We start from the raw sequence: 22,288 nt of genomic DNA on the forward strand, positions 1-22,288 counted from the left end.
ACAAGAAAGAGGTGACAGGCGTATAAGTATCCAAGCTGTTAAGCGGTACGTTATTAAATTGCTGAAGACTCTGTGAATTGAGTACTTACTTTAAGGGGGGCTTGGGGGAGGGCAGCCGACCCCTGGGAGGTCTCCTCCCCCGGGCGGTTTGGGAGATCTGGGTGGGGGTTCTCCTTCTAGCAGATTCCATTTGGGCTCTTTTTGGGCTGGTTTTTAGTTGGATTGTGCGCTGCCTATAAATGGGCGGGGCTCCGCTTTACGGGCACCATTTTGGGCTAGGTGACCTGGTGGCCGGTTTGATCTTAGATAATTTTTGTCAGAGTTTTGGTATTTCTTACCTTTCCTCTTGTAGCTATTCTCTGTTCGCTTACTATGGCTGGTGAAGATTATCGAGTTTTGGAAGCTATCCGTCTTCTTAGTGAGGCGGGTCGTTTGGACCTGGTTATTGGTGATCGGGGTCAGACCGAGCCTCCGCGACCCCAGCGGGAGGCTTCGGCGAGGGTGTCGGCTGTGGTTGCAGCGTGTTTCTCCCCGAAACGCCGGAGGCAAGATGGGGTAAGTGAAAGGGGTCGCTCTAGGACTCGGCGGGCGGGTGCGAGGTCCCGTCGGGGGAGTGATTCTGGGTCTTCGGATCCATCTGTTTCTTTGGATACCTCTTTGGTCGAAGTGGTTGGGGAAGGTGATTTTCCTTCTGTGACGGGGGAGGTTTCTAATGTTGGTTTTCGTGAAAGGGCGGCCTCTGCTCCTGTTTTGCGAGGCCGTCGTGCTTCCAGGCAGCGTGGCTGCACGCGTCGTTCGGCTTCGGCCTCCGCGGTGGCGGGCTCTGACGTCACCGGGGAAGGGGGGGCGGAGGCCATTTTGAATGTGGTAACTGTGGCGCAGCAGCCGTTACGGAGTGGTCAGGTTCAGGAGGTGCAAGAGGTGGTCGCTCTTCAGAGCGTTATTCGTCAGCACGTGGTTCAGGTTCCGGTAACGGTTGACGGTGGTTCTGTTAGTGTTTCCATCGCTCGGCCTTTAGTGTCAGGACCTGGTGTGGTCATGTCTGAGAGTTCTGGCGTGCTTGTGCGGTCGTCGGTGAGGGATCAGAGTAGTCCTTTATTGTTTTCCCCCTCAGTGTCTAACAGAGGGGAGGCTGTGTCTGTCTGTAGCGGTTCATTAGGGGAGGGGGAATGGGCCCAGATGGGTTTGGTGGAGGGAGCTGGGCGGACTGAAGGGCCTTTCCTTGGGGGGGAATTGTATGGTACTGGTATCCCTGCGGGGAGTTTTCGCCCGTCGGAGGCTGTAGGAAGTTTTCCCCTGGGGGGGGAGGGGAGTGGTGATGGTTTTGTTCAGCAGGGTCCTGTTGAGGGGGGTTCTTTCTATAGGTTGTCCGGGGATTTTCAGTTTCCTGGTCTGAGAGTGGATTCGGGGGCTGCATCTCGGGGTTCTCTTGGGGATACGAGGGTTCAGGATTTTTCGGCTCAGGGGCCGGCGTCGCAAATTATTCAAGCTATGTTGGATGTTAGTTCGGATGAGGAGGTCTGCCCACCATCTCCTCGGCTATGTGATGCTTTAAAAAGGAAAGGAGCTGGTGGTTCTGGGATTTTGGAGGCAGCTGGTAGGGGTGGTGGAGTTCGAGTTGGCGGTTTGTCTTCTGCTCCTAGAGTTGGTTTTAGTAAGGGACCCGGCACACCAGTCCGGCCTTTTTCATTACAGGTGGGAGTTCGAACTGAAGCAGCAGACTTGGCAGGGCGGCAGGCAGCCCAACTACGCTGAGGAGAAGTGCGGGTGGAGCCTGGCGCGGCACGTCCCATACCATCGAGGGATCCCGCCGCGGCCATCCCACGCAGGTTCAGTACGACCTCGATGGCCCCAACGAGGGATTTCGACATGGGCGGTGCCTGCAGGTCTAGCGCGACCTTCCCAGCCTCGACGGTGGAACCCAGCGTTTTCCATGGGAGCGGGTCACGCACGACCTCTCTTGTGCCACGTGGTGGTCGTAATGATGTTTTATCTTTCACAGGGAATCAACAAGTTGTCAGTGGTACTGGCGGAGGAGCGTATAGACGGGTTCAGTCGTCCTCCCCGCCAAGGTCAAGCGTGAGGGCTGGTAAGGCCCATGGTCGGTCTAAAACGGTGGAGTCCGGACAGACTTCGTTGGTTGTCAATGCCCCTTCTCAGTTAGATGAATCGTTGATTTTAGATTATGATTAGGACAGCCCTGAAGAGGGCGAAGTTCGGGAAATGGTGTCTGGGGGGGACATGCTAATGTTTCTCACAGTATGTTACAGGCACAGGTGGTACGGAGTCGTGCGGAATCGTCAAGGCCACGAGTGCTCGGCCCCTCGGTGAGGGCTCCTCGGAGGGCGGACGACGGTGCACAGACAGAGTGGAGGACGGAAGCCAGTCAACCACCTCTATTACGCCCAGGTGAGACTGTGGTTCATTCTGTGCGGCCAAATATGGTTTCTATTGGTGTTGGTGTAGACTTAATATCCAGTGAGAAAGATGGTAAACTATACAAAGGTCGTGTTGTCAGAGACCAAGGTGTAGATACAAACGTGGATGAAGTCAGTACAAGTGATAAAGTGGATAGTGGCACGTCCACTGTTGGTTTGGGCACTACTAAAAATGTACTTCACAGCAAAGAATTAAAAATTAAAAAGTTGCCGTATATGGGTGTTACGAAGCCTTTGGGGGCTCATTTAATGCTCAGTACGAAGGAACGGATATGGAACGGTGAGTATGTGGAACTGTTAAAATTGTTGCACAGGGAGGTTCGTGCTAAAGAAGGTTCCAAGGAGGAGGAGTTTGAATTGGCTAAGCGCCCTAAGGTACCTTTAACTATTGAAAATTGGACGGCGGCCTTTTTAATTTATGCCAGCGTCTACTGCGAAAAGTTCCCTGAGCGCTGCGTGTCATTATTTAAGTACATGGATGTTATCCGTAAGGCTCAACTTACTAGGAATGATTACGCTTGGGCTCAATATGATGAGGAATTTAGGGCGCGTATGGCATGGGATCCCGAGGCGAAATGGGTGAGTTAGACACTGACCTTTGGCAGCACACCATGGGTTTGTCCGCCACTGGTAGAACGGTGTTTACAGCCAGTGGTCTTCCTTTGGTCTATCATCCCTTTCAGTCCCGTCCCACCCGGGGAGGGGTGGGGGCCAACTCGAACACCCAGTCGCCTACCGGCACGTGTTGGGACTTTAACAGAGGGACATGTAACAGAGAGTTCTGTAAGTTCCGACACGAATGTTCACAATGTGGTAGAAAGAACCATCCGTTATCCCGTTGATGGGGTCCTAGGACTTCCGGGGGTCCCCAGGTTTCCCAACAGAGTTCAGGAACTTTCGTGGCACCACAGCAACCTCCAGCTCCCAGGGGAGGGAAGTCTTCATCCGGTGCTGGGCCCAAAGGCTCGTACACCGGTTAATGTTGATCATTTGGCTGCCGCTTTGCGGGATTACGAGCCTGCCGAGCTGCGGTCGGTTTTGTTATTGGGTTTCCAGGTTGGTTTTCGGTTGGGATACGAAGGACCGCGTTTGAGACGTTGGTCTAAGAATTTGAAGTCGGCAGGCGAACACCCTGCTATTGTACAGTCAAAATTGGACAAGGAAGTGAGGGAGGGTAGGATGGCGGGCCCCTTTGATGATTGGCCTTTGGCGAACCTAATTGTATCCCCTATTGGTGTGGTCCCCAAGAAGGAGCCTGGTCAGTTCCGGCTCATTCAGCATCTATCGTGGCCTGAAGGTGAGTCTGTAAATGATTTCATTGACAACGAAGCTGCATCGGTGTCTTATTCTTCTGTGGCTGTAGCTATGCAATTGGTTGTCACGGCAGGCCCTGATGCTCTGATGGCAAAATGCGATATCAAATCCGCATTTCGACTGCTTCCAGTCCATCCTGAAGACTGGTGTCTTCTGGGCATCCATTTTCTTGGTAAATGGTACGTGGACAAAGCACTGCCAATGGGTTGTTCTATGTCCTGTGCGTTGTTTGAAACTTTTAGTACGTTTCTACAATGGTGGTTTACTAAACAAAGTGGACATGAACTGGTCACACATTATTTGGACGATTTCTTCTTTGTGGGTACAGCAAATTCGTTGGTCTGCCAAGCTGCTCTCACATCGTTTCAATCCTTGATGAGTCATTTAGGTGTACCATTGGCTCCTGAAAAGACCATGGGTCCTTGCGCGACCATGTCTTTTTTGGGGATCGAGCTTGACTCGCATTTGATGCAAGCTCGTCGTCCATTGGACAAGAAACAGAAAATGCTTGATCTGGTTGGAATCATGTTGAGAAAAGAGAAAGTGTTTGTGAGAGAGATACAAGTTTTGCTGGGACACCTTAACTTTGCCTGCAGAGTGGTCAGGGCGGGTAGGACTTTCTGTAGGAGGTTGGGCAGAGCTTTGTCTGGTCATTCCCTTCCACATCATCGGGTGAGGCTGTCTGCGGGGGTCAAGGAGGATTTACGAATGTGGGTCTTCTTTTTACATTCCTTCAACGGTGTGCCTTTATGTCGGGAGGAGGATTGGTGTTGGGATGTACAGATATTCTCTGATGCTGCAGGCAGTGAAGGTTTTGGTCTTTACTGGCAGGGAAGGTGGTGTGCCCAACAGTGGCCGGCACAATGGAAGAATGGTGGCAGAAGTATTGCCTTTCTGGAACTCTTCCCTGTCGTTGTGGCCGTTACTTTGTGGGGTATGGCTCTGGCCCACAAAAAGGTTCTTTTCCGGATCGACAATATGGCTGTGGTCCAAGTAATTAACAAACAGTCGGCCAGGGATCCCCAGATTTTGAAGCTCCTTAGAGTGTTTGTGTTGGGATGTCTGAAATATGATATCTGTTTTCGGGCCCTGCATGTTCCTGGCGTGGACAATGACATTGCGGATGCTTTGTCTCGTTCACAGTGGGAGAGACTCCGTGGGCTTGCTTTGGAGGCAGACGAGGAGCCGACTCCCATGCCGGACCACCTGTGGACGGTAGGCAACACCGGGTCCTTCAATTGGTTTTAGGTTCTTTGGCTCCTTCCACGAGAACAGCGTATGAGTTGGCTTGGACGGAGTTTTTGGAGTCGGGTGCGTGTTGGAGGGAGCTGGATTGGCAACGGTCTGAAGATGTGGTTCAGTTTATTTTGTGTATGATGGACAGGAATTTATCTAGAATTACTATTTCTGGCAAACTAGCAGGTATTTCCTTTGTGGGTAAGCTTTTGTGGGGATACTCTCCGTCGGCTGGGGAGTTGGGTAGGAGGATGTTGGAAGGGTGGTCTAGAGAGAGGGGTTCTGTGCGTACTTTGCGATCCCCTTTATCGTGGCAAAAGCTGTTTCAGGTGATTTCTGTGCTTCCGGTTGTATGTTCTGATAGAGTGGAAGCTTGTTTGTTCGCCACTTTGATGGTGTGGATGTTTTTTGGCGCTTTTCGTGTGTCTGAATTGCTGGGCACCAAGTCCTCTCCTGGCCTTCTGTGGGGGGATGTTCAGCTGTCGATCAGGGGAGTCCATGTTTGGCTCTCTCATTCAAAAACAGATCAGAGAAGTGTGGGTAAAGGGGTTTGGTTGGACGGGGTATCCCCTCCGGAAACATGCCCTCTACGTTGGGCTCACTGATGGAAGGAAATGTCGGGTGGGGTAGTGGACCTCCAGGTTTTTCGACATTTGAATGGCTCATGTGTTTCTACTTATCAATTGCGCATGGTACTGCGAAAAGCGCTGCGACATATTGGTTTAGATGGGTCGTTATACAGTACTCACTCATTTAGGATTGGGGCGGCCACGGAGGCTTTTCACAGGGGTTGGTCGAGGGAAGAGATCATGGGCCTGGGGCGCTGGACTTCTAATTGCTTTCGGCGCTATGTTAGGAATGAATCTGCTGGAGCGCTGGCGTCTTCCTCTGTTTTCCCTGTCTGATTCTGTTTTCTTTTTCAGGTTCTGTGGCTGGTCCTCGGACTGCTTTCATTACAGTGTGGATCGTGGGCCATTCCTTCGTTAAAAGAGCTCAAGTGCAAGCTCGTCAAAGTTATTTTGGTTCCTCTTTGGGTTTTAATGATCGTTTATTCAATGTGGTGTGGAAAGGAAGAGGGGGCATGTTATGGAAGGAACTGATCCCTGCACTTAATTCTTGGTTAGTAGGGGGGGTTTGCCCGGATGTGTTGGTTCTTCACTTAGGTGAGAATGATTTGGGTTCTGTGAAGGGGGTTGTTCTGCTTCGGGCGATCAAAAAAGACTTGGCCTTATTGCATAAACAGTGGTCGGGGTGTCACGTTTTGTGGACAGAATTGGTGCCACGGAGGGTTTGGAGGAATGCGGTGAAGCCGAAGGCGGTGGATAAATCTCGGAGGAAAGTGAATTTGGAGGTTTCTCGGTTCTGCAGGGATCTGGGTTTCGGTCGTATCGTTCACAGTGACATCAAATACGATGCGGTGGAATTTTTCAGGGGTGACGGTGTACATTTGTCCCAAATGGGTATGGATTTATATCTGCTGGAGCTGCGGGAGGTTTTGTCTCGCTGTCTGACCGTGCAACAGTTTGTCGGTGAATAATGTGTTGCTTTTGTGTTTTTAGGTTATTGGCTTTCCCTCTCTTTTTGGGTGCCCCCCGCCCCGCCCCCCCCCCCTGTTTTTAGGATTATATGGGGGCAGAAAGGTGGGGCTCTCTCCTAATCAGTCTTTCCCCCCACGGCTTTCTGGATGGCGGTTTGCTCTGTTATTGTCAGTTTTGGGCCAGGTTTGGACCCGTTAGTTGTAAAGTCGGATCTTGTTGGGGGATGTTTCATACTGATTGAGGTGGGGTTCGGAGATCTTGTTGGGGGATGTTTCATACTGATTGAGGTGGGGTTCGGAGAATATGGGTCGGGGGATATGATCAGTTGGTTTATAATCGGGGATGTGATATTTTGTATTTGATAAGGTGATGTTATAATGTTATTGGGGTTTGTATGGTTTTATGTGTTTGGGTATGTACGGGTGGGGGCGGGTGTGATGGAGGGTGTGGGGTGGGGGCGGGGTTTGGGGTTTTGAAATAAAAACGAACAAATCTTGGTTGTGGTTTAGATTGTGAGGCGGTTGCCGAGTTTGTGTATTTGTAAATGTGCACCTGTTCCAATAAAGCAGCCTTTTTCACACTTCAATGGTTTTTTGGTCTGCTCACTCTCCCCCACCCCTCTCTCCCAAGGGGGGCTTGGGGGAGGGCAGCCGACCCCTGGGAGGTCTCCTCCCCCGGGCGGTTTGGGAGATCTGGGTGGGGGCTCTCCTTCTAGCAGATTCCATTTGGGCTCTTTTTGGGCTGGTTTTTAGTTGGATTGTGCGCTGCCTATAAATGGGCGGGGCTCCGCTTTACGGGCACCATTTTGGGCTAGGTGCCCTGGTGGCCGGTTTGATCTTAGATAATTTTTGGCCCTCCCTCCCTCCCTAGTTTGGGGCTTTTTTCTTCTTTATTTCATTCTTTGTTCGGCTGCTGTTTGGGACATGTGGGCATGGGTTTTTGGCTTTGTTCTTTTGTCGCTTGGGACAGGTGCGTGGCGGTTTGCTCTGTTATTGTCAGTTTTGGGCCAGGTTTGGACCCGTTAGTTGTAAAGTCGGATCTTGTTGGGGGATGTTTCATACTGATTGAGGTGGGGTTCGGAGAATATGGGTCGGGGATATGATCAGTTGGTTTATAATCGGGGATGTGATATTTTGTATTTGATAAGGTGATGTTATAATGTTATTGGGGTTTGTATGGTTTTATGTGTTTGGGTATGTACGGGTGGGGGCGGGTGTCATGGAGGGTGTGGGGTGGGGGCGGGGTTTGGGGTTTTGAAATAAAAACGAACAAATCTTGGTTGTGGTTTAGATTGTGAGGCGGTTGCCGAGTTTGTGTATTTGTAAATGTGCACCTGTTCCAATAAAGCGGCCTTTTTCACACTTCAATGGTTTTTTGGTCTGCTCACTCTCCCCCACCCCTCTCTCCCAAATCGTATAGTGAACCCGATTAACCAAGTTCTCCCGTTAGTGCTTTCCATGCAGTTACGCGAGCATGTTTGTTTAGGGAAGTTAAATAAAGCTATAAGTCGGCGTTCATTCGCGGTGTACTTAACATAAACAAAGGACTAAATGCCTGAAGGAAGAGTGAGTGCCATATTGTAGTCACATATCGGAAAACTGGTGGACATTATAAAGAACATGTGATAAAAATATACAATGAAGCGGATAGTAAATAAAACGAGCACCAATAACAATCCTGTGTTATGGTTACAAGTAGCAAAGAAATTCCATTCTGTCATTCAACCCTGAGGGTTGCATCGTGCACAGATATCATATCCAGAAGTTCTCTCTCTGGAGCAGTCTATTTTTGTTGCTTGTGCAACTTTTCCGCCCTCAATCAGGGACACCATCTCAAGCACAGTGAATCGTAATTGGGAAACATTGTGTCTTTGTTCTAAGAAGTGAGCAGCTACAGTAGATTTCATATTCTGAGTCCTGATGTTGCTTTTATGTTCCAGTATTCTGGTCCTGACTTTCATTCAGTATGGCCTACATAAAGGCCACACGGACATTTGAGCAGATAGATGACATTAGCTGTGTTTCACGTCGCATTCACTTGGAGTTTAATGATGTTGCCTTTTATAGGATGGTGAATGATATTGCCTTTCATGATATTGTTGCAGTTGCTGCAGTTGTGACATGGTTGTAAGCCTTTATATTTACTGGGTTCGGAGCCTGTGTTGGAGCGGGTAAGTAGATCTTTGAGGTTAGGTCCTCGGGTGTATGAAAAGATAGGGGTTTGTTTGAAAAGTCCCTTAAAATCAGGTTCTCTGATGAGTAATTGCCAGTGTTTTAAAATGATGTTGCGGTATTTGTTGCTCAAGATAGCGTGTTTAGAAACTACTGCCATGCGCTTAGTGTCGTCTTTAGTTTTGGCGGAAAGCAATTCTTTTCTTTGCATGGTGTCACATTTCATCTTAGCTGTGGTTAGAACCGCTTGCCTGCAAAGATGGAGTTGGATCTCGACAACTTTGAAAGCTGTAGTATGGCTGAGCTGAAAAAGTTGGGCAGGGAGATGGGACTGAATCTCGCCAAGGACTCTCCAAAGTTGGAGTACTGAGCCTGGGAGGTGGTCCGCAGAGGAAAACAGCATTTACGATGCCAGTACATTGCAGTACTTTTACAACGAGATCGTTACAACCACTGCCTTGTTAGTACACAAAACCTTTACATCGCAATCTTCTGCCTCTGGATCCAGACCCAGACCCAGATGAGAGTGAGAAAGCCACAGGAGTGAGGTCCCCAAGTGAGTCCAGCACAGGTAGCAGTGTATCCTCCCACTTCCTGTCTCCTGAACCACTGGCGGACATAAAAGCTGAAAGGGAGTTCAAGCTGCAGCTGGCCCAGCTGGAACTGGCTGCCATTGCGACAAGTAATGAGGCAAAGGAGCCCCGTAAAGGGCCATGAGAGAGAAAAAACAGGCTCTGGAAGAAAGGAAACTTTTGTCGGTTCATGAAGTGAGTCTGAAGGAACTGGACTTGGCGATCAAGCCAGTCACAGAGTCCAGTTGTAATGGTAGCAGTGACTGCACAGTGTCCAATGGAAGCAGGAGGGTCCATATACCCAAGGGTCTGGTGCCTTGCTTTTTTGTCAGAGATGACATAGAAAAGTGCTTTTAGGCATATGGGGTAGCCTTAAAGATACACAGGGACCATGAGGAGGTTTGAAGAGCAAGTTTTGGGAGGCACATACCCAATCGGAGGATTCACTGATAGCCCTAGGGTAGGTTGATAGGTTGAAATATCCCCTGATCAAGGAAGGCCTTGTAAGAAAATATGGACTCACCCTTGAAAGTCATAGATTGAAGTTTAGGAACAGCCAGAAACTGTCTGATCAGGCCTGGGTAGATTTTGTAGACTAATTTTGTAAGGCAGTAGATGTTTGTAGTGAAGTAAACACATGGGGTCTGTACAATCTATTTGCAAGAGGCCACATGTTCAGTCATTGTTTTCCAGAGCTACACCCTACTGATAGCAAGTTCACTGACACCAGGGAGCTTGCCAAGGAAGCAGGCCTCTGGCTCAGCACCAGGGTCTATCAGAAGGTATCTGGCAGAGACCCTGATGACGATCGTTCAGGTTCCCCCAAGCAATAAGGGGGAGGTCCACAGTGACCCAGAGAGGTCCCAGAATTGTGTGTGGGGGGGGGAGGTAGGGAAGAAGGGCTCTCATGCTCCTTCTGAGTATCATCAGCTATGCTGATGATACTCAGCTGGTGGTAGGCCTTTCCCAGTCGGCCCACCAACCCGACCGGCTGCATTCGTGTCTGGATAAGATCTACACGTGGATGTGCAGCTCAGCTCTTAAGCTTAAAGGCTCCAAGACGGAACTGATGCTGCTGGGGAACTCTTCTCCATCTTTATCCCCCAGCAGCTGGCCCGACTGTCTGGGACCAGTACCCACCTCCAAGCATGAGATCAAGAGCCTCGGGTGTGGCTCGAGCAGGACCTTTCGTTTAAAACTCATGCAAAAAAGACAGCAGGCGTGTGTTTTGGCCTGCTCCGATCAGCGCTGAAGATTCTACCAATGCTCCCAGCGGCTACTAGGAGGCTACTCGTTCAGGGGCTCATCATCTCGCGGCTTGACTTCAGCAACGCGTTGTTCTTGGGTGCACCAGAATCTACCCTGAACAAACTGCAGCAAGTGCAGAACGCGGCCACCAGGCTCCTGACAGGTCTTCCCAGGCAGGAAAAGAACTAGGGGAGTTAGAGGGTAAATAGCTTGGCTCGCCCTCCAGTCATTAAAGTCAGAAAAAAGGTTTCTGTTTCCAGATACCTAAGAGCCTAGCTAGAGGAAAGGACAGCCACTGCTCAATGTGGTTGGCTGTTGGAAGTAGTGTCTAATGTGTAACAAAGGAAAAATTGTTCCTTTTTTAGGTGTCCCCTCACTCACCGGGGTTGCCCCACGGTGACATGCTTCATCATTGGGGCCATCCCAGTCCTCTACGGGCTGGGGCGTGCTGCGACTTGCGGAGTTACGTAGGAGCACTTAAATGGACTATGTGTGGTGCATGTGTATTTGTGGGGAGTGGACTATGTGATGAAATTAAAAGTTACCTGCCCAGTAGGTTACTAATAAACTTTATTCTGGCCTCTAGGTGGTAGTATTAAAAACGGGGTAGGGAGATAGGCTATCCTAAACTTAATGTGTCCAGATGTTCCTATCAACTCCTAAGTCGACATGTTTCGTGCATACCCCAAGCACTTCTTCGGGACTACACAGGGACCAGCCCTGTGTTCGCCACTCCTTACTCTATCAGTGAGAGATTTGTAAAAGGGTTTTTAAACTGCAGCAAACTCTATTAAGTGCATGCATTTATACCTACGTATTTTGTTCCCAAAAACACGTGGTTCCTGAAAGATAGAAAACAACTTTAAAATTCAAGGGGTGGTTGGCCCCATTAGTTATCACACACAGTTTCTACCAGAAGTGATGTATTCTGTGAATATTGAACGCGAACTCATTGGCCGTGTTTTCATGCACAAAAACGTGATAGATTTCGTGCATATTTCGAAAGTGGTTTTTAACACCTATCATAGTGTCACACCCATACATTCAACAATCATACACACTCATACATACTTTCTTTTGAGACCTAACTGGGCCCCATGGAGTCGGAGGGGTATCGGTATCCTCGCAACTCTAATGAGAGAGAAATAGAGTTGTTAAGTTCCCCAGCGTTGTTCGCTCCTTGGGCAGTGTCTCCGTTTTGAAAACGGCATTCCTTCGTGCTCTATTTCACTTACTTGTGCTCCGGTTACCTCCTGTATTCAGGCACCTACTGTTTCTCCCTCCGGTCCGGATGTTATCGGACTGGAGGTATCGAGTGGTTTAAATGCTGCAGGCAATCGCGGAGGTCCCGCGTTGTTGTGGGGAACGCCCTTCGCGTAGGCTAGAGCGTGTGTTGCTCCGCCCGTCTGCGTGGCGGCCATCTTGGGAGTGTCGGTCTTCGTAGGTAGTCGTGTTTAGGTGTTTAACACGACTATTACAGCAGTTTAACACTTTTAAAACAAATTACGGTGCTCTGCAAAATACTCACTATATTATAAGGGTTTAAACCGTCATTTTCAAAAAAAAAATGAAAATAAAGTTCATAAGTTGAACTGATTACTCCGGTTTTGGTAGCCTACCCTTCCCAAAGGTATGGAATGTCACTAGAGTAATACTGGTCAGTTTTAGCTTGAAAAACAATTTTGTAGAGGGATCTTAGCTTACAGTGGTGGATCATACATTCATTGGTTATGCCGTTTTCGCCCAAAGATACTGTATACATCCGACTTCGTGAATTCCACATGTGTTGGGTCTGATATTAAAATGTTTACATATAATCCTTATGTGAACTGTCCCCAGGGAATGTCATCATTCAATCCCACTATATGGGAGCGGAGCTTGAAAACCCAGCGTTGCTCCTTTTCCAACAGTTTCTTTTCCATGTCAGCATGGGGAGGTTGTGTTTCCAGCACCACCCAGCGCATATCGTTGGGTGTGTGCGCCTTTTCCAAAAAGTGTGTTGTCATTTTGGTGTTTGAATTTTTACATCTAAAATTACTGCGGTGTTCAACCATTCTGGTGTTGACCTTTCTGGTTGTCATTCCAATATAATGTAAATTGCACACACATGTAATCATGTAGACAACTCCTGATGTATTGCAGTTCGAAAACTGTCTTAACTCCCATTTTAGGCCTGTATTACAAATTACCTCTTTGGTGGGTTCTGTCAGGTGGCACACGCTGCAGTTGGAACATGGATGGTGTCCAGCTGGCAGGGGGTGCAGACGTCGGACTGGGCCTTCCATAGATTTGGGGCGTGTGTGTACCATTAAGTCTTTCAGGTTTTTCCCTTTTCGATGGCTGAACATCGGTTGGGTGATGTTGAGACCCCCACTGTTCAGAGTTCTCCAATGTTTTCTCACGATTTTTGTCACCTGTTGTGAGGCTACTGTATATGTAGTAATGCAGATGGGCCTTCTCTCCGATGGATTTGTTGGAGGTTCCTTGGGTTTAGACTCCAAAAGTGCATCCCTGTGGTTATTGGATGCCCTTTTCTTGGCTTTCTGAACAATCTTTTTTGGGTACTGTCTCTGATATAGTTTATCGCATAATTCCTTGGCCTGTATTTCATAGTCACTTTTTTCCGAACAATTCCTTCTCAGTCTCAGGAACTGCCCAAAAGGCAGGTTTTCACGGAGTTGGCGCGGATGGAAGCTCTCAAAGCTAAGTAGACAATTTCTAGACGTTGGCTTGAAATGTGTCGTGGTTGTTAGTGTCCCTTTCTCCGCTTTGATGTTTAAGTCTAGGAAGACTAGTTGTTCACGACTCATTGTAGAGGTGAACTTGAGAAAAGGGTCCTGGAGATTCAGCCAGTTCAGGAACACATCTGCCTCCTGCTCTGTTCCATTCCAGATGAGAATGACGTCATCTATGTAACGTTTCCATATCTGGATTTTGGTAGCATGGGGGTTGTCTGTATTTAGGATCTTTTTGGTCTCTAGCCAGTGCACATATAAACCCGCCACGCTCGGCGCGAAGGTGCTTCCCATGCTGGTTCCATGGGTCTGTTTGTATATAGTTTCCTGGAAACGAAAGAAGTTCTCGGTGAGGGCAAGGCGGCAGCATTCCAGCACTACATGCCTAGGTGTTTTGTAATCCCATTGGCTTTCGAATAGAATGTCCTCTAGGATCTGTAGGGTCTCTCTGTGAGGTAAGCTTGTATACAGACTCTCTACGTCGAGACCTATCAGAATCTGTGTCATGGGGTCAAAAGGTAGGTCTTTAAGGAGGCACAGTACTGATTTTGTGTCCTGTAGATATGTTACTGTCTTCTGTACCAGTGGTCTTAAGTAAGCGTCCGCAAACTTAGACAAAGGCTCAAGTATTGACCCTATACCTGAGACGATCGGTCTCCCAGGTGGTTTTTCCAACCTTTTGTGGATTTTTGGGATAGTATAGAAGTACGGAGTTCTGGGATGTTTGTTCTCCAGGAAATCTGCTTCCTTTCTAGTTAGCCAGTCGTTGACCAGACACTCTTCCACCATCCCAGCTATCTCAATCCTCAAACGTTCCGTAGGGTCTGCCCTCAGTACTTCATAGTTCCTTTGGTCTGCCAGTAGTCTCAGGCACTCCGTCTCATAGTCTTCTGAGTTTTGTATAACAATTGCCCCGCCTTTATCGGCTGGCTTTATTGTTATTGTTACATCATTGGCTAGTTGAGTTATTGCTTCCTTTTCAGCTCTGCTGGTGTTATGAAACGTGTTCAAATCCCTGGTATCCAGATCCATTATATCTTTCAAAACTGCCTTCTCAAAAGCCAAAACCTCAACTGGTAGGCTATTCGTGGGGGGGGTAAAGGATGATTTCTTCTTTAGTCCTGTGTCACTAGTAGTTCCTGTAGGTTGTGGTTTGTCTTTAAAAAAGACTTGTAATTTTATACTGCGGACAAATTCCTTCAATTCACAGTATAGCTTGAATTTATCCAGGGTTGTGGTCGGAACAAAACCCAAACCTTTTTCTAAGACTCTCTCCTCAACTGGTGTCAAAATTTTATCAGAGAGGTTTACCACTAGGCTTAGATGCTGCTGGTTGATGGTGTTGTTACTGGTCCCTGGCTCCTTGTGTGTGTTCTGTTGGTTTCCAGGGGTTGGGCCCATTGGACTTGTTGTCCTCTGGATTTTCCTCGGCCTGGTTTTTTGCCCCTCCCTAAAAAAGGCTGTTGTTGTATTCCTGACATTTGGGCATTGTCCCAAAATGGAAAAGGCTGTTGTGGGTATGGTTGTTGAAAAGGTGGGGGTGGTCCATAGAAGAATTGCGGTGGCGGTCCTTGGTAGGGTTGCCAGTTGTTTCCCCTGTTCATTCTTCTCCCCGCTCTGCCTCGTCTATTTCGCGGTTGGTTGCGATTGTAACTGTTGTCTGAGGAGTCAGATCCTGTGTCTGAGGATCCACTGTCACTGTTATAACCTGGGTTCCTCCCAGAGAGTATGTACTCGGCCTTGATGTAAGGGTACACCTTTTCGTGAGAAAAGGTTTTTTTATCTTTATAAAATTTAGTGTACTTAGTGTCTTTCAGGGATATCTCAAATTCACTCATTGATTTGTTAAGTTCATCCAGCCTTTTTTTAAGTTCAGCCGGTGTCTGGTATGTTTTCAGTTTTATTTCCAGGTCCTGAATTTGCACCTTCAATGCCTCAGCTCTGCGTGCCGCTGTTTTTACAATGAGGACTAACCAGTCCCTGGTGCAGTGCCAACTTATCAGTGACCAATCTTTCTTAAAAATGAGGTCATCTTGAAATATGAAAGGTTCATTATTCACTATAAGGCCGCGTGGTGCTGCGTTGGCCCTGTGATATTCACTCATCATTACCCCATGTATGATGGTTTTGACTAGATTGCGTTTGAGTTCTGTTACTTCATCCCAACTCTGTTGTGATTCACTTGTATCCTTGTAGGTAATACAGGCCAAGGAATTATGCGATAAACTATATCAGAGACAGTACCCAAAAAAGATTGTTCAGAAAGCCAAGAAAAGGGCATCCAATAACCACAGGGATGCACTTTTGGAGTCTAAACCCAAGGAACCTCCAACAAATCCATCGGAGAGAAGGCCCATCTGCATTACTACATATACAGTAGCCTCACAACAGGTGACAAAAATCGTGAGAAAACATTGGAGAACTCTGAACAGTGGGGGTCTCAACATCACCCAACCGATGTTCAGCCATCGAAAAGGGAAAAACCTGAAAGACTTAATGGTACACACACGCCCCAAATCTATGGAAGGCCCAGTCCGACGTCTGCACCCCCTGACAGCTGGACACCATCCATGTTCCAACTGCAGCGTGTGCCACCTGACAGAACCCACCAAAGAGGTAATTTGTAATACAGGCCTAAAATGGGAGTTAAGACAGTTTTCGAACTGCAATACATCAGGAGTTGTCTACATGATTACATGTGTGTGCAATTTACATTATATTGGAATGACAACCAGAAAGGTCAACACCAGAATGGTTGAACACCGCAGTAATTTTAGATGTAAAAATTCAAACACCAAAATGACAACACACTTTTTGGAAAAGGCGCACACACCCAACAATATGCGCTGGGTGGTGCTGGAAACACAACCTCCCCATGCTGACATGGAAAAGAAACTGTTGGAAAAGGAGCAACGCTGGGTTTTCAAGCTCCGCTCCCATATAGTGGGATTGAATGATGACATTCCCTGGGGACAGTTCACATAAGGATTATATGTAAACATTTTAATATCAGACCCAACACATGTGGAATTCACGAAGTCGGATGTATACAGTATCTTTGGGCGAAAACGGCATAACCAATGAATGTATGATCCACCACTGTAAGCTAAGATCCCTCTACAAAATTGTTTTTCAAGCTAAAACTGACCAGTATTACTCTAGTGACATTCCATACCTTTGGGAAGGGTAGGCTACCAAAACCGGAGTAATCAGTTCAACTTATGAACTTTATTTTCATTTTTTTTTTAAAATGACGGTTTAAACCCTTATAATATAGTGAGTATTTTGCAGAGCACCGTAATTTGTTTTAAAAGTGTTAAACTGCTGTAATAGTCGTGTTAAACACCTAAACACGACTACCTACGAAGACCGACACTCCCAAGATGGCCGCCACGCAGACGGGCGGAGCAACACACGCTCTAGCCTACGCGAAGGGCGTTCCCCACAACAACGCGGGACCTCCGCGATTGCCTGCAGCATTTAAACCACTCGATACCTCCAGTCCGATAACATCCGGACCGGAGGGAGAAACAGTAGGTGCCTGAATACAGGAGGTAACCGGAGCACAAGTAAGTGAAATAGAGCACGAAGGAATGCCGTTTTCAAAACGGAGACACTGCCCAAGGAGCGAACAACGCTGGGGAACTTAACAACTCTATTTCTCTCTCATTAGAGTTGCGAGGATACCGATACCCCTCCGACTCCATGGGGCCCAGTTAGGTCTCAAAAGAAAGTATGTATGAGTGTGTATGATTGTTGAATGTATGGGTGTGACACTATGATAGGTGTTAAAAACCACTTTCGAAATATGCACGAAATCTATCACGTTTTTGTGCATGAAAACACGGCCAATGAGTTCGCGTTCAATATTCACAGAATACATCACTTCTGGTAGAAACTGTGTGTGATAACTAATGGGGCCAACCACCCCTTGAATTTTAAAGTTGTTTTCTATCTTTCAGGAACCACGTGTTTTTGGGAACAAAATACGTAGGTATAAATGCATGCACTTAATAGAGTTTGCTGCAGTTTAAAAACCCTTTTACAAATCTCTCACTGATAGAGTAAGGAGTGGCGAACACAGGGCTGGTCCCTGTGTAGTCCCGAAGAAGTGCTTGGGGTATGCACGAAACATGTCGACTTAGGAGTTGATAGGAACATCTGGACACATTAAGTTTAGGATAGCCTATCTCCCTACCCCGTTTTTAATACTACCACCTAGAGGCCAGAATAAAGTTTATTAGTAACCTACTGGGCAGGTAACTTTTAATTTCATCACATAGTCCACTCCCCACAAATACACATGCACCACACATAGTCCATTTAAGTGCTCCTACGTAACTCCGCAAGTCGCAGCACGCCCCAGCCCGTAGAGGACTGGGATGGCCCCAATGATGAAGCATGTCACCGTGGGGCAACCCCGGTGAGTGAGGGGACACCTAAAAAAGGAACAATTTTTCCTTTGTTACACATTAGACACTACTTCCAACAGCCAACCACATTGAGCAGTGGCTGTCCTTTCCTCTAGCTAGGCTCTTAGGTATCTGGAAACAGAAACCTTTTTTCTGAGGTCTTCCCAGGCGTCAGTCTGCTCGCCCTGCGCTGAAGGCGCTGCATTGGCTCCCTGTTAGGGACAGGGTGAAATTCAAGTCGCTCTGTATCGCCCATAAAGTCCTGCAGGGGGTAGGTCCACCCATTCTGGGGGACATGGTTCAGCCCTACAAGGCCTCCCGTTCTCTCCGCTCTGCTCACCAACACCTGTTGCAGGTTGGGAGGGTAAGGAAGGCAAGAACCGGTGGCAGAAGGTTCTCGATAAATGTGGCCACCTTGTGGAATTCTCTCCCTTTGCAGTTACGCTCGGAAGCTAGTCTTTTTTGGTTCCGTAAACTTTTTAAAACTTTTTTGTTCTCTGCTTAATTCCTGCATTATTGTGGCAGCGTTTTCTCTCTGGTGAGCGCTGGGATGCCCAAGGGTAACCAGGCGCTATATAAAACTCACTAATAATAATAATAATAAGAATGAGGGGTTTTCATGGGTGGTGTCCCGGAGCAATCCATTTTTAACCCCAGTAATTTGTTTGCTCCAAGTGGGTGCACAAGCAAGGTGACCTGGCCTGTGACAGTACAACATACACTGGTGGGACATCCACATGGGTGGCCAATGTGACCTAAGAGGCAGGGTGTGGAGCATGTTCTGGTGTCCCTTAGCTGGGAAGTGGATTTTAAGGGTAAACGTGTGATCCCTGAGGGTGGATTTCTTCACTTCCATCAGGTTAGAGTTAATGGGTAGCCTGTCATTGTCCTCCGGATAGTTGTACCAGTCAAGGTAACCTGAAAGCTCCGGTTTCTGGATGCACTATTTCCATGGGGAAGGGTATGGAGCCCCAGATAGAGGGGCTGGAGGTGGAGACAGTCCACATTGAGAGGACCAGTGATACGGGGTTACCAGCTCTGAGAACACACTAAAGTATACAAAAAAAGTGATGGCTAGAATGCTTGAATTAAGCTCAGCCACTGGTAATTACTCGGGCTGCGTCCAACTCCATCGTTATTTTGCAAACCTTGTCAACTCAGTTTGGACCCAGCTACATGCAAATCAGTTTTGACCCTGCTCCAATCAGAACAGTCCAGCCCGAACTGCTAAGCCAGGTCCTCCATGAACTGGAGATATGCAACCCCAGGGCCCGTTTTCCATAGTTATGGGCTCATCAGACAGGTACAGCTTGATTCTAGTGACACAGTGTGCATGGGATCCATGACTGGCCATACACATCACACTTAGCGTGGCATCTGCAGCAACAACAAGGTGATGGACTTAATGCTTGAATTCATTTTAGCCTGCACCTGTTCAGCCTCAGGGTACAGACCCTAGGCTGAGAGGTCTGTCTCAGGCTACCACCCCTGGACTGGTGGGAAGAAGAGTGGAAGACGCATGCCTAACACGCATGGCTTTTGCCCCCACTACTCTCAGAAATCTCAGAGGTCTGGGAACCCTTAGGAGTGAGTAGGGATCTCCTTGCTAATCTCAGCTCTGGACATGAGGCCTACCCAAAGCCCCCACTTGGAGCCCCCACCTGGCATTGGATGGCCCAGAGCCTGGCCTCTGTTGGTTGTTTCAGGCTGCCATTTCGGCCTGGCAAAATAAACCTTTTGCCAGGATTACACCTATCTTTGCATTACACACAAGTCACCCCTAAGGTAGGTCCTAAAGGATCATAGGGCAGGCTGCATTGGGACAGATGTAGGAGGCCATTTACCGACCGGTAAATGGGTATTTGTGATGTAGGTCGCAATTTTACTGATTCGGTAAATTTACAGAATCGGTAAATTTACAGAATCGGTAAAATACAGAATCAGTATTTTTACCGATTCGGTAACTGCCAGATGTAGGTGGGACTCTTCTGAGTCCCACAGGCCTTACAGATTCAGTATTTTACCACCCAATCCAATTGGGTGGTAAAATACCGAATCCACGTGTGCATGCACATGTGTGCATGCACACCTATGCCATGTGACAGACAGACATGCCCTTAGGGCATGTCTGTGTGCCACATGGCACACATGCCTGTATTTGGGGTGCTAGAGGGTGTCAAAGTGACACCCCCTGCACCCTTGCAGGATTCGGTATTTACCGAATTGGTAAATACCGATTCGGTAATGCCCATTGATTCCTATGGGCTTCAAGACCCATAGGAATCAATGGGCATTACCGAATCGGTATTTACCGAATCGGTAAATACCGATTTTTACAGATTTGTTACGTCAATTACCGAATTTACCTAAATCTCCCTCCTTCAATTTTACCGATTCATAAATACCGAATCGGTAAAATTCGGTATTTATGAGTCGGTAAAATATACTTACCTACATCTGGCCCATTGTGTTTAAAAAGTAGAACTTTGCAAAAGAAACTGTGCATGTCCGGCTCTTTACATTTAATGAAATTTGAAAACATTTGGCTTTTTGTATTTGTGAGATTTTTTTAGTATTGAACTACTGTTGTACATTATTTGATGTCTGTTTTTCTGTTAAGGGGGTTTTCCCCTGACGAAGGGACAGTTTGTCCCAAAATGCATTGGGCACTGCTTCTCCCAGTATTTTCATTATGCAATGATTGTTAATATACATAAAGAATGTTGTACAATAACTGAATAATGAAAAAGCACGTGTGTGTGTAATGCATTGATTTGCATAATTTTCTTTGAAGAATATAAAAACGAGAATAAAAATGAATATTCTTGAGGTAAACAAAAAATTACTGTTGTAAGTGTTTCATGAATTATGTGAATCCCACATAGCTGTGCACGCTGTAGTCCAAGTTACCGTAGGAACTTGCCCACTTTTCACATATACTACACATGCTAGGCAGGCATTTTTCAAAGGTGGCACGTTGGCCAGTTCATTCTGCAAATAATCACAATTATCCGAATTATCACAAAAGTGCACAATCTACCTCAATTGTTGTGTAGCTGGGAGAGGGCCATACTGCCAGGATGTCTGTCCCTCTTACACTTCAAAGGGATTGCCTTCAGCACACACAAAGGAACATGACACTAGCCTTTGATCAACCTTGACTTCTTGGAGCCTTGACAGGGGAATGGAAGAACTTTCCAGAATCAGAGGTGGGACTAGGATAGGGTGCCCCCCCCCCCCACACACACACACACAAAGGCTGGCACCAGACATAGATATTGGACCCTCAGAAGGACTCCTAAGCACACTCCGGGACCTGGTTACAGTACAGAATAAGGACTGCCTTGCTCCCCAGAGGACTGCCCTGCTGCTAGAGGATTGACTTGCTCTTTGAGAAGGAAGACTGGAGCTGCTCCCTTCACCCCTGGCTACCTGAGTCACTCTAAGGGTCCTCCTGTCTGAGCTACAAGGACACAACAAACTCCAGAGGCCTCCCTGCATCTGCCCAGCTGACCTGCGCTCACTGGACATGCCTGGTCCTGGATGAGTCCGCGAACTGGCGCATTCACGCTGAGACTCTGCCACCGGCGGCGACTGCGTGACTATGCTGTAGTGGGGTGAGGTGCAGGGCCTTTCCTGTACCCAGTCGCTTGCGCAGGGGTGGAAGCGCGCAGCAGCAACCAGTGAGCCTCACACCCAGTGCCAGTCGGAAGTGACATGCTCGAGCGCGCGCCCTCCATTTATTCAATCCCGCAGGCCACGCCTGGCCTGCGGATGTAGGGATGCGTGCTACGTGCGTATACTAGAATGCTAACAGCACTACATCACTATCCAACTTCATGAACTTTATGCAAAATGTCTCATCTACAGATAGCAGGGCCGGCTCTAGGCTCATGGTGGCCCTGTGCAGGGAGCGTAGGTGGGGCCCCCGGAAGAGGGGGTCCGGACGGGGCGGAGCTCAGGAAGGTGTTTTAATAATACGTCCAGAAAGGTCGTTAGATGAACAGTACCTGCGGCTGCTCCTACCCTTCCGAATTCATCTCAGAACGATACAATTTAGGAGGAGGAGGGCATTGCGACACACGACATGAGGGACTGGGGGTGCTTGATGTCCGGACTGAGGTGCCTTAGCAGAGCTCTGTGGGCACCAGCACTGTTAGAAGTGGGGGTGCTCAATGTCTGGACTGAGGTGCACTGATAGAGCTGCGTAGTGGTTTTAACGTGTATAGCCGGAGAGCTGCAGGTCAGCATTTAGATGACCTGGCAGGGTTTTGAGTCAGTGTGTCTTATCTGGCTACCGCCAGCCAGGACTGAGGGTCACTGGCAGAACTACATAGGGGGTTCAGTACTGTTGCTTGTCAAACTGAGGTCCGCTGGCAGACACCTGCAACTAGGAAGGTCCGAGCAGTGCAAGAGCCAGTAGGGCTGTGAGTCAGGCCTGAGATGCATTGGCGGGGTGGGGCTCCCAGTAGTGGAAGAGCTTTGGAAGCAGCCTCAGTCTCTGTACTTGAAGGAGGGGGCAGAGGCATTCTGTTTCCTAAGAGTCTCAATCTGAGTGGCATCAGATATCTTTTCTGTAGGAAGTAGTAATTGAAGGCTCTTGAGAGGACAGGTTAAAATTAAG

The sequence above is a fragment of the Lissotriton vulgaris genome, chromosome 10 (assembly GCF_964263255.1).
Source record: "Lissotriton vulgaris chromosome 10, aLisVul1.2, whole genome shotgun sequence".
Lineage (NCBI taxonomy): Eukaryota > Metazoa > Chordata > Amphibia > Caudata > Salamandridae > Lissotriton > Lissotriton vulgaris.